Source organism: Astatotilapia calliptera, chromosome 19 (assembly GCF_964374335.1).
Source record: "Astatotilapia calliptera chromosome 19, fAstCal68.1, whole genome shotgun sequence".
NCBI classification, from domain to species: domain Eukaryota; kingdom Metazoa; phylum Chordata; class Actinopteri; order Cichliformes; family Cichlidae; genus Astatotilapia; species Astatotilapia calliptera.
Genome location: NC_137440.1, coordinates 15,916,187 through 15,928,307, shown reverse-complemented (window position 1 = coordinate 15,928,307; position 12,121 = coordinate 15,916,187).

Sequence of the window (12,121 nt, the reverse complement as noted above, 5' to 3'; positions counted from 1 at the left end):
GATGCCACTTTGTGTGTGTGGGTTTTTTTGTTTTGTTTTTTTTAAAAGCTGACTTGTGTGTTTTCCTGCAACTCTGTGGGGGACGTACTGCTTTAAAATGACTCATTGGTGATCGGTGTGATGTCTTACTGTGAGCACAGACTCTGAAACCCACCTAACATATTTTGGGATGAGATTAACAAAAACTACTTTCTGCGAAAGCACAAGACTGTGATAAAAGGATGCAACCATGGACTGTATAAAAAAAGATGGTGTTTGGGAGCCATATATCGATAACAGGGTGGGTTTATCAACTTACACTTCCATTATTGGCTAGAAAGTCACGTCAGCTGTTGGCTTCAGTTTGTGATGTTTTGTTTCAGTCTTACTTCACTGACTCGTTAGTAAACCCACATTCATTTATTGCCAGACCATTGAAGGTAAATAAAGTCTAAGAAAATCAACTGTTAATGAATGTATATTTTACAAATCCACTAGTGAACCATCCATTCAGTCATCTACCAGTTCTTTGGGCCAGGTCCTACTTCCCTCAGCTGATCCAGGGGAATACAGAGGTGTTTCCAGGCTAGCTGACACATGTTATCTCTCCAGTTTGTCCAGGGTCCATCCCGGTGCCAGCTCTGATATGAGGACTACCAAATGTTTGAGGGCTAATACCCTCCATCTCACTCTAAGGGATGGAGGGTATTAGCCCTGACCAAAACATTTGTGTTTATTTTTACCATAACTGATCAATTCTGGGTACTATAGGGAGATTTTATTTGCCATTTCCAATCTAAATGCTTCATAGGGCACTGTCACTCCTTTTTAGTAACTCAGATTAGCAGATGGCACCATAGGCTATAGACTAGGCTGCAAAACACAAGGCAAGACCATAGATACTCATGTTAAAATCCCCAACTTAGGAGCAGAAATAATCATATAAATAACAGTTCTGACCTCTACGTATGAGCAAATCACAGCACCGCCTGATGTGCCTGGCAAAAATGTGTTTTGTTTTTTTGGTAATGACAGAGTAGTTGTGATCAGCTGGCCACGATAATCCTGTAAATGTAGCAGAAATTTAAGAAAACAAACAAAATCAAAAATGGGAACTAAATGATTAAACCTCCATCTGAGGGGTAGGTGAGTAAAATCTTCGTCTTCTGCAGTACCCCCATATAAGTAAATCCCTCAGACACTCGCTCCTCACTACATTCTTCTGGCTGTCAGGTGAAAGGCTGAAATATTTATGAGAGCAATCTGGAGCCAGCAGAGCTGAAGGCGAGGGGAGAATCTTCTGCACTGGAAAGCCCGTTATTAATGCTGGAGTGGCAGCTCACTAATAGCAAGCAAAGAGCCGCAAGATGTATTAATACACTTCAGACTGTTACATAACTCCAGCTACTAACTCTGTGTGTGACAGAGGATACATCCAACACCTCCTACACTTCCCCGTCCCCCTGTCTGCTCCTCTGCAATCCCACAATCGCCACCTCAGTCTTAAATATTCAAGATGAAGCTTTTCATTTTGACCTCCTCATACAAGTCGTCTTCATCATGGCTCAAGCCCCCCCCTCCATAGCTGGACTGGCCATCGGGCATACCGGGCATTTGCCCGGTGGGCCGCTGGCGATTTTTTGGATTTTATTTTTTTTTTTAGGAAGGGTATATATAATGAAAGGTGTTGGATTGGCCAATCCTGTTGTTCAGTCTGACGTCACTAGCCGTGTCTGGGTCTAGGCAAGGCAAGGCAAGTTTATTTGTATAGCACAATTCAACAACAAGGTGATTCAAAGTGCTTTACAGAGACATTAGAAACAAGAACAAATAAAAAGCATGATTTAAAATTGATTAAAACAAGCAAATAAACTAACTAACTAATTAACAAACAAACAAACAAACAAACAAACAAAACAGTATATAAAATCAAAACAGATAAAATCAGAACAGTAGATAAAATCAGTAGTTAAATGTAAGTTTTGAAATTTAAGCTTAAAGTGTGGATTTGGTGCTTTATTCAAATGCAGCTGAGAACAGGTGAGTCTTCAACCTGGATTTAAATAAACTGAGTGTTTCAGCTGATCTGAGGCTTTCTGGGAGTTTGTTCCAGATATAAGGAGCATAAAAGCTGAATGCAGCTTCTCCGTGTCTGGTTCTGACTCTGGGAACTGATAAAAGACCGGATCCAGATGACCTGAGGGATCTGGATGGTTCATACTGGGTCAGGAGGTCATTGATGTATTTTGGTCCTAAACCATTCAGAGCTTTATAGGCCAGCATCAGAACTTTAAAGTCTATCCTCTGACGGACAGGCAGCCAGTGTAAGGACCTCAGAGCTGGACTGATGTGGTCCACTTTTTTGGTCTTAGTGAGGACTCGAGCAGCAGAGTTCTGAATGAGCTGTAGTTGTCTGACTGATTTTTTAGGTAGACCTGTAAAGATGCTGTTACAGTAATCAAGCCTACTAAAGATGAATGCATGGACTAGTTTTTCCAGGTCCTGTTGAGACATCAGATCTTTTATCCTTGATATATTCTTGAGGTGATAGTAAGCTGACTTTGTTATTGTCTTAATGTGTTTTTCTAAGTTTAGGTCTGCATCCATCACTACACCCAAATTTCTCGCCTGGTTTGTGGTTTTTAGATGTATAGATTGAAGTTCTCTGGTGACCCGTAATCGTTTTTCTTTGGCGCCAAAGACTATTACCTCAGTTTTGTTTTTGTTTAGCTGGAGAAAATTGTGGCACAACCAGTCATTGATTTCCTCAATGCATTTACCAAGAGCCTGTACAGGGCCTCGGTCTCCTGGTGACATTGTGATATATATTTGTGTGTCATCTGCATAGCTGTGATAGTTTATTTTGTTGTTGTTTATAATCTGTGCCAGTGGGAGCATGTAGATGTTAAACAGAAGGGGTCCCAAGATGGAACCTTGGGGAACTCCACATGTGATACTTGTCTGCTCAGATGTGAAGTTACCTATTGATACAAAGTATTTCCTGTTTTCTACGTATGTTTTGAACCAGTTTAGTACAGTTCCTGAAAGACCTGTCCAGTTCTCCAGTCGTTTGAGTAATATGTTGTGGTCAACTGTATCAAATGCTGCACTGAGATCCAGTAAAACTAGGACTGACATTTTTCCACTGTCTGTATTCAGACATATTAAACACTTTGGTCAGAGCGGTTTCAGTGCTGTGGTTCTGTCTAAAACCTGACTGGAAGGCATCGTAGCAATTATTCTGTTTTAAGAAGTAACTGAGCTGTTGAGAAACTGCTTTTTCAATGATCTTACTTAAAAACGGGAGATTTGAGATCGGCCTGTAGTTGTTCATTTGTGTCTTGTCAAGATTGTCCTTTTTCAGTATAGGTTTGATTACAGCAGTTTTTAGTGATTCTGGAAACACACCTGATAATAAAGAAAAGTTGACGATCTGTAACAGGTCTGACTCTAAAGTCTTTGAGACCTTTTTGAAAAAACTTGTTGGCAGGACATCTAAACAGCAGGAGGAGGAGTTCAGTTTACCTAAGATGTCCTCCAGGTCTTTGCTGTTAATAGGTTGAAACTGTTTCATGGTGTTTAAACAGTTTTTTGGTGGACACAGTACATATCCTGGATCTGCTGTTGATGTACCAATTGCTTGTCTAATTTTTTGGATTTTTTCAGTGAAGAATTTGGCAAAGTCATTGCAGGCCATGGTCGAATGAAGTTCAGCTGCCACTGACACAGGAGGGTTTGTTAGCCTGTCAACTGTAGAAAATAAGACCCGAGCATTATGGCTGTTTTTAGTGATGATGTCAGAGAAGTAGGACCTCCTTGCATTCCTCAGTTGTAAATTATAATTGTGAAGTTTCTCTTTATAAATGTCATAATGAACCTGGAGGTTTGTTTTTCTCCATCTGCGCTCAGCTTTCCTACACTCTCTTTTTTCTTTTTTCACCAGTGTGGAGTTTCTCCATGGAGACTTTTTCCTTCCAGAGATAACCTTCACCTTCATGGGAGCAATAGTGTCCATTACATTTAACATGTTAGCATTGAAGCTATTGACGAGCTCATTGACTGACCCTCTGGACAGGTCAGGTGTTAATGGGAAGACCTGGTTAAAAATTGCACTACTGTGTTCAGTTATACACCGTTTTGTGATCACTGTTGTTGATATATTTGTGTGGGCTGAGATTTTACTTTCAAAGAAAACACAGTAATGATCAGACAGGCCCACATCAGACACAGTAACCTTTGAAATGCTCAGGCCTTTGGAGATCAGTAGGTCAAGAGTGTGTCCTCTATTATGTGTGGCCTCTGTTACATGCTGAGTCAGCCCAAAGTTGCCCAGAGTGTTACTCAGGTCTTTAGTCCCTTTGTCCTGAGGGTTGTCCACATGAATGTTAAAATCCCCAGCAATAATTACACAGTCAAAATCAACACAGATCACAGACAGCAGTTCACTGAGGTCATTAAAAAAGTCTGTGCAGTATTTGGGAGGCCTGTAAACATTAAGAAACACAACTTTGGATGGGGCCTTCAGCTGTAAAGCCACATATTCAAAAGACTGAAAACTTCCAGGAGATAGCTGCTTACATTGAAATGATTCATTAAATAAGACAGCAACCCCTCCTCCTCTCCTGCTCGCCCTGACCTCACTGATAAAACTGTAGTTAGGAGGGGTCGTCTCGATGAGAACAGCTCCACTGTTACTTTGGTCCAACCAAGTTTCAGTTAAAAACATAAAATCAAGGCTGTGCTCAGTGATTAAATCATTAATTAAAAATGTTTTCCCAGCTAGAGATCTAATGTTTAATAAAGCCAACTTAAGTGTTTTAGAGGTATTACTTGTCCCCTCGTGTTTGGGAGCAGTCTGTGGCACACAAGGTATGTTTACTATATTTAAAGATCTTTTAGAGTGCAGCTCTCTGTGTTTTGACCAGGCCACATGTCTCCTGTCACCTAAAAGTACAGAAATTTTAAAACCTTCTAGTAAACAAGGTCCCAGCTTCTCCTGGGAAAAGTCATCACTGCCATAATCCTCACAGCCCGGACCCTTCACACATCACGCATCAGACTGCGGAGACAGGGCATGAAGAGGAACTAAGGGGGGCGAGGCTGGGCAATGTGACTTCGATTGCTCTGTTGAGGGTGGGGCTCGATGGCGAACCTTTGGCCGCTCTGGTGGGGGGTTTATGGGGGATAAAAAGGGATTGGGACGGGGGGTAGATCTGAGCCCAGCATTGACCCGCTCCATCATCTCCTCAGTGAATTTCAGGTGTGGGGAGGAGGGAGAAAGGGAGGGGGAGGAGGGTGATGGCCTGTCAGGGGTTTGGGGGACTGGGGAAGGTCGTGGTCCCTTGTCCTGGTCGTTGGTGTTGTTGAGAGAGTTGGAGGCAAATAGGGACCCCTCTTCTTGCCTTAGATGTCTCTCCTTTCTGAGGCTCTTCCTCAGATGCCATGGATGTCTCTCCTTTCTGAGGCTCTTCCCGGGTGGGGGCAAATGGAGCTCCTCCTCAAGGTTTCTGCTGGGCTTTGTCTGTTCTTGGAGTACTGTTTGTTCCTCTTTATGAGATAACTCCTCGTTTATCTCAGCCTTGGCACCAAGCACGGATGGATGACGTATGGAATAAAACAAGTTGGAGGTGAACAGTTTCACCCCTGACTTGTTAAAATTAAATCCATTTGCTTTGAACAGATGCCTGCGTTCCCAAAAAATATTAAAGTTGTCGATAAAGTGCACTGAGTGGTCAGCACATGCTGATATAAGCCATTTATTCAGTGTAAACAACCTGCTGAATCTCTCGTCTCCTCCTCTGACCGGCGGTACAGGTCCACTGATGAATACAGCTGCATTCAGAGAGTTTACAGTATTTAATAATCCAGTAAAGTCCCGTTTCAGAACCTCCGACTGTTGTTTGGACACATCGTTTGACCCTGTATGCAGAACAATGTTTGTCACAGTTGGATATTCATCTGCAATTTGAAGAATTCTCTCCTTCAGGTTGTTGACCATATCCTTAGGAAAGCAGAGGACTTTAGTGTTCTTACCGCACATCCTTTGTACATCCTTTACGGCAGAGTCACCCACAATCAGAGTTTCAGGCCTAGCCTTTAGCTTTCCCTGTGGCCTTTCACTTTTCAACAGATTTTCAGACCTTATTTCGCTGCTTTTAGATGGATGGTTGTCCGATATAGATCCAGGGTCCTTTGATAGTGGAGCAAATCTGTTCTGCAGTTTCACATTCAGTTGTTTTGGAGGTTTGTTGTTAACCTTCCTATTCACGGTTGTCCAGTCCTGTTTCCTCCCGTATATAGGGGTAGAAGAGCTTCTCTGTCTCGTAGGAAGTGAAGGCCAGTCGGTTTCAGAGATTTCAGCTCGCTGTGCCCTGCCTGTGATACGTCCTCCCCCTTCCAGGAGACATGATTTATGTCTTGGTTTTGCACCAAGACAGTCTAAGGGGGGATTATCACTTGAGGATTTATAATAATGCACAGAGTCTACTTTCTTGGTCATGTTATCTGTGCTCCTTAGCTGTGTACTAGCTTGCTCATCGCCATTGTTTTGAATCAAAGGCAAGGTTGTTTCATTTCCACACAGTCCATTTACCTCCACGTTTACTTCTAAGCGATGAATTTTTGTCTCCAGTACTGCAATCTTCTGCAGGAGGCTGTGGTAGTCATCTGTGGAGAGGGAAGGCATCTTGTTGCTAGTTAGCCTAGCGGTTAGCACCTTTCCAGGCTATTGAGGCTGCTCGGTGCCCAGACGCTGTAATCAGGCTTCAGCTGTGTCTAGGCCACAGACACACGGAGCGCTGAGGACAAGGTAACCATAAAATGTTGCTGTTTCTGTTAAGAACACTCTAGTCCTAATGATCTACAAGTGTCCAGAAGTTATCGCAGGTAAGCTCACACGGAAAAAAGGGAAAAAATCAGCATAAAAATCAATAAAAATCAATATAAGAAGCAAAGCATTCAAGAGCAAAGAGATGAAGCGTCCACACTCACAAAGGGGAGGAGCAACCCCCCTTTGGGACCTCCGCTGCAGGTCCATATATCAAACGATCACTATGGCATTACTGAGAGTTGAAAAACTGTCTAAAGTCTTTCATCTTTAATAAAATGATCAGTGTCTGCTCTACCAGGCGTAACAATTGAGTTTAACATCCAGGCATCCATGAAAATGGAATTTATGACATTTAACGGAGTTAGAAGTTAGCAGGGAGTTAGCTCGCTAGCTTCTATCTAAATACAATATAACATGTCCTGACTGCGGGGTTTTGGAAACAAATTAAAACGTACAGCTCTGTTATCACTTCCAGCATAAATGAAGACAGAAAACTAAACAGCAGTGACGTTTGTAGGGTTACTGAAGTTTGGCTAGCTGGTATATAATGATGTGCTACGTGACCGCTAGCGACACAGGTATGTTAGCATAATATAAACAAGCTAACTTTTTTTCCACTCGATAAAAGTTAACGTGAGTGTTCTCGGTGGTCAGGAACAAATGTAATCGCATGGCAGGATGCTGTAAAAGGACCAAACTTCAACCAGGAGAACAACTGAGATAATCCATCCACAATACGAGGTTAGTCATTCATATACTGCTGCATGGGCTGGGCTGTAGTTACATCCTAAGGTTTTAAAAACTGAGCTTAAATAAATGATTAGCAGTAATAAAAGCCGAGGGAGGTCAACAGTGATCACTGACTGTTTTAGGAGCTTTTTGAGATCAAATAGAAGAAAATACAAAACATTAAACATGTTAACAACACAAAAGCCATATTAAACGCAGACAACTTTAGACCCGGAAGTAGGATTCGTCGCGTCATCACTGAACAACCGGATTGGTCATGATCGACTCTGGGCTGGACCAATTACAGCCGAGGAGGCCGGATGCACCCTCTCCCTTGTTTAGCAATCACGTGATTTTCGCGCATTGCATGCCGGGAACTCGTGGCAAAACAATCCAAGTACCGCATCAAATGCAAGCAGCAAAACGTTCATTCTCCGGTTCCAATGCCTTCTTGTTTTTTCTTTGACGCACAAAAAGGAATGTACAAAAACAAAAGGAGAACAATGCGGTCCGTACAAAGACAGACTCGACGAAAAGACAAAGAAAAGATTCGAGGAAAAAATCAAAGGAGTGAAAGGGTTAGACCCTTACGAGCACACAGAGTGGACAAAAGACGTTAGCGTGCTGCCCAACTTTCACCACGCTCATATTTATAATTATACGGTTCTTGGAGTGAGTGCATGCACTCATGAAGTTTAGTAACTTCAGGTCACTGCAACAAGCCCAGGTACAGTTTACCGACGGATGGGTACAGGATCTTGAAATGCACCGTGTAGAACGAAAGACCATCGTAGGAACAAAGGTAAGTTTACCAGTCTCACAAATCGTCTCATAGATACACATTCGTTAACCGTTTATTAATATAACCTTTGAGCTCAACGGTAATTAATTAGTAGTGGAAATAATTTCTGGTAGCATTACAGAAATGTAGCAGTGACAATAATATTGTATGCTGTAATCGCACTGGACAATTAGTGATACAAAACAACTGTTTTACCCTGTGAATAAAAGTATATATTTTTGTCAATGTACCATGGTAATAACAGAAGCGAAACGCAATATTGTGTCAGGACAATTCACTATTAATGCACAATAAACACAATAAACAAAGGAGCATAGCGCAACAATTTCTGTTCAGCGCCAGACTTGCTTGTAACCTATATCACCAATTATGTTAAGAAAAATGACGTATTAACTACTACAAAACTCTGACCTTTGTGGGAATGCTTGGAGCAGACTAACATGTGAGCTGGAGTGTTCTGAGACGTTATATTTGGTATATCCAGACCATCCGTTGGCTCTTACTTCGGAAACATGGCTTAAAAAATTTCTCTTCAACGACTTAATCCGATAAAAAAAAAAGATCTCTTTACCCGTCGGCTTCCCGTGGCTGTCATGTGACCGGCTATTGCAGTTAATAATACAACAGCTTCTTGCCATTTTTTGGGTTTCTTTTTATCGCTGTGTAACTGAGTTCAATTGAAAGCCTGCGTGCGCCAGTACCTCTTGCCACAAGTTCCCAGAATCCTTTGCGGTTTTACCCCTGAATGACGTCACATTTTCAATCTTTATCCTGGTGGGCCGGTCTCTAGTCAAAATGCCCGGGCCGATTTTTTGTCCCAGTCCAGCCTTGCCCCCCTCCCCCCTCCAATTCCTTCTCCCACTCTTTCCTCCAGCTCCCACAGTTTTCTGCTCCCTCCTCTTGTTCTGTTTTGCCCATCCTGTCCCTGGCTCTGTTGCCTAGCAACAGCTCTTCATCTGCAGACAAGACATTCTGGGCGATCTGGAAAAGTCCCTCTGACACCCTACACACACACACTCTCACACACATTGCACATTTGCATTCAAGAAATGTTTGTAAAAGCAACAACTCAACGCACTGAACCATAATCATGTTTTTATTTGTTCACAGCTGCATGCAAAAAATAAAAAGCATCACATTTCACTTCCTATCTTGTGCAGAGTTTCAGCATCATTGCTTCAGCCCTTCCTAAAGCCTCAGACTAGCTGCGGCAACTTCCAGCAACTGGACTTCTTCTAGTGGCCACTAGAGGCTGACTACAGAAGCGAGTCAAACCGGATGACAACTTCCTGGCAACTTCTGGGGCCCGTTCTTCGTACCTCGCTAAGTAGGTTAGCCGGATTAGATTGTTGACGATTTCGCGTGATCCTGGATCAGTCGGTTCCCCGAAGCTCATCCGGGACTTGCTGTCATAGCAACAGAGCCGTAAGCGTAAACCTGCTCGGGAGCAGGTTTACTTTATGTAAACAGGATTAGATCGCGGCCACGCAGGTATGTCCGCTTCATTTATACGAAAGCAACAGCGATAAATAAATAACATCAATGTAACTGAAGATAATGCAGCACTTGATCCTTTTATTGATGTCACACAGATACATACAGGTCATTTCCTAAAAAAGGGAAATGTACTATTAACATCCTATTACATGTATTTGATTATTACAGATGTAATTCATATTTCAGAGTAGTAATTGTAAATCACTTCGTGTAATCAAGATGAGAGACCACGGCTATAAAAGCCAAGGTGGATTTGGGAAGCCTGTCGCAGCCATGTCCTGTCCGTATACGCGAGCAACCCATTGCGGAAGGTGCAAGATTGATAAGGAGAGTCCTCAGAATTCAGCATATATTGCGGGACAGACAGGATCCTTTAGCCCAGCGCGACAGTGTGCTCATTGAGAGATATCGATTTTCCCGTGAGGGTATTATTTACTTAACCAACTTGTTGACGAGGGGGTGCAGGACCACCACCTGTCTTTTTTTGCTCTGCCCTTTTCTTGGTTGCTGTTATAAACAAACAAACAGATTATTTCAGGGTCTCTTTCCAAGAGACGAAAAGCAATATAAGTGATAAATATTACCATTCTATAGAATATTCTTATATTTCACTTTTACTTGTTCCCATGTTCTAGTGGGTCCTGTTGTGGCTCTAATGTGAAAGAGGATATAATATAACAATATAATATAATGTAATATAATATTGGATAATATAGTGTGATATGATAAATCTACCCTACCGCCTACTGGTGTTGGCCAGAGGGGCCGATGGCGCGATATGGCAGCCTCGCTTCTGTCAGTCTGCCCCAGGGCAGCTGTGGCTACAACCGTAGCTGCCTCCACCAGTGTGTGAATGTGAGAGTGAATGAATAGTGGCATTGTAAAGCGCTTTGGGTGCCTTGAAAAGCGCTATATAAATCCAATATATTATTATTATTATTATTATTATTAAATTACTTACGAGTTTAATTTGTCAGCAACTTTCTGCCAGCCCTCTCTCCTTGCTTTTGCAGCCTTTGCAGTGTTCCCTTGCGTTCTGATTAAACTCTGAAACTCCTGAAATCCCTCACTCAGGAGTTCTTGCTCTGCTGCCGAAAAATACCGAGCCGAGCGCGCTCCTTCGACATTTTCGCCGACCAATCAGAGGGTTGCCGATCAATGTTTCTACTATCGATGCGTAGCCCCTTTTACGACACCCAGTGATGTCACATTACTGCGTCCAGCTGTAGTAATCGTCAACAGCAGGTGTGTTCGGGGAACCGGATTAGCGAGCTCACGGTTAGCGCGATGATTTGATCTTGGATGTGTCATTTGATCTTGGATGTAGTAAGCGACGTACGAAGAACGGGCCCCTGGTCACTAGGGAAAAATGTGTATTCCCCTGACTGGTTGGGGAGTGGCTGCTGTCTTATTTCCTTGTGACTGCTTTGGTTGCTAGTAGATTGGCTTAACTTTACCTCCAAACACTTGCCAACTAGTCTCTGAGTGGCAGCAAACCTTGGAAAAAGATCATTCGCCTTCAAAGTAAACGCCCTTCCTTTAGAAATATGATTGCTGCAGCGGTGTTTGCAGACAAGTTCGCATCACTCACGCAGACTGCAGGTGACCGTGGCAACCTAGCAACCGCCAGCAACCACTTGGCAACTGGTCGAAGAGTACACATTTTTTCTTAGTGACCTGTGGTTGCCGGGGGGTTTTGATTTAGTTTTAGTTATAATTTAGGCATCTAAATTCTTTCAGTTTTAGCCGAATAAACATGATAAGTTTATAGCAGACTAAATGTGAGTGTAAAGTTTGTTGTGTCTTTATCAATTGCTCCACATGGTTTACAATGAGTCTTATTTTCCTTAAATGTTCATTTTGTTGTATTTTCATGAGAAACACTGGGCCTGTTGTACTGTTTCCCAGGAGCAGATCAAATCTGCTGCTGCCTAACCTTAATGCACATAGAGATTATTTCTGATTGGACCACTTCCAAACTTGTCCCGCCTTTCTACACAACTTAATTAGTTTAGATTGGTTTTCGTCATTCGAGAATATTGTCATCTTGCTTTTATTCATTGATGAAAGCATCAGTGCGTTATGCCCTCATGCATTCGCTTTTATTTAGTTATTGTCCTGTTGATGGACTCACATTTGGAGCCAGCCTCACGTGGCCATTAGAGGGACTGCAGTTTCATTTTTGGACAATTGAAACGAATTACAACCAGCTTCATTTTGTGCACTAGCCAATAATAAGAAACCCTAGTGAGCAAGTACTTTGTGTCATTTTTAAACTGAAATTG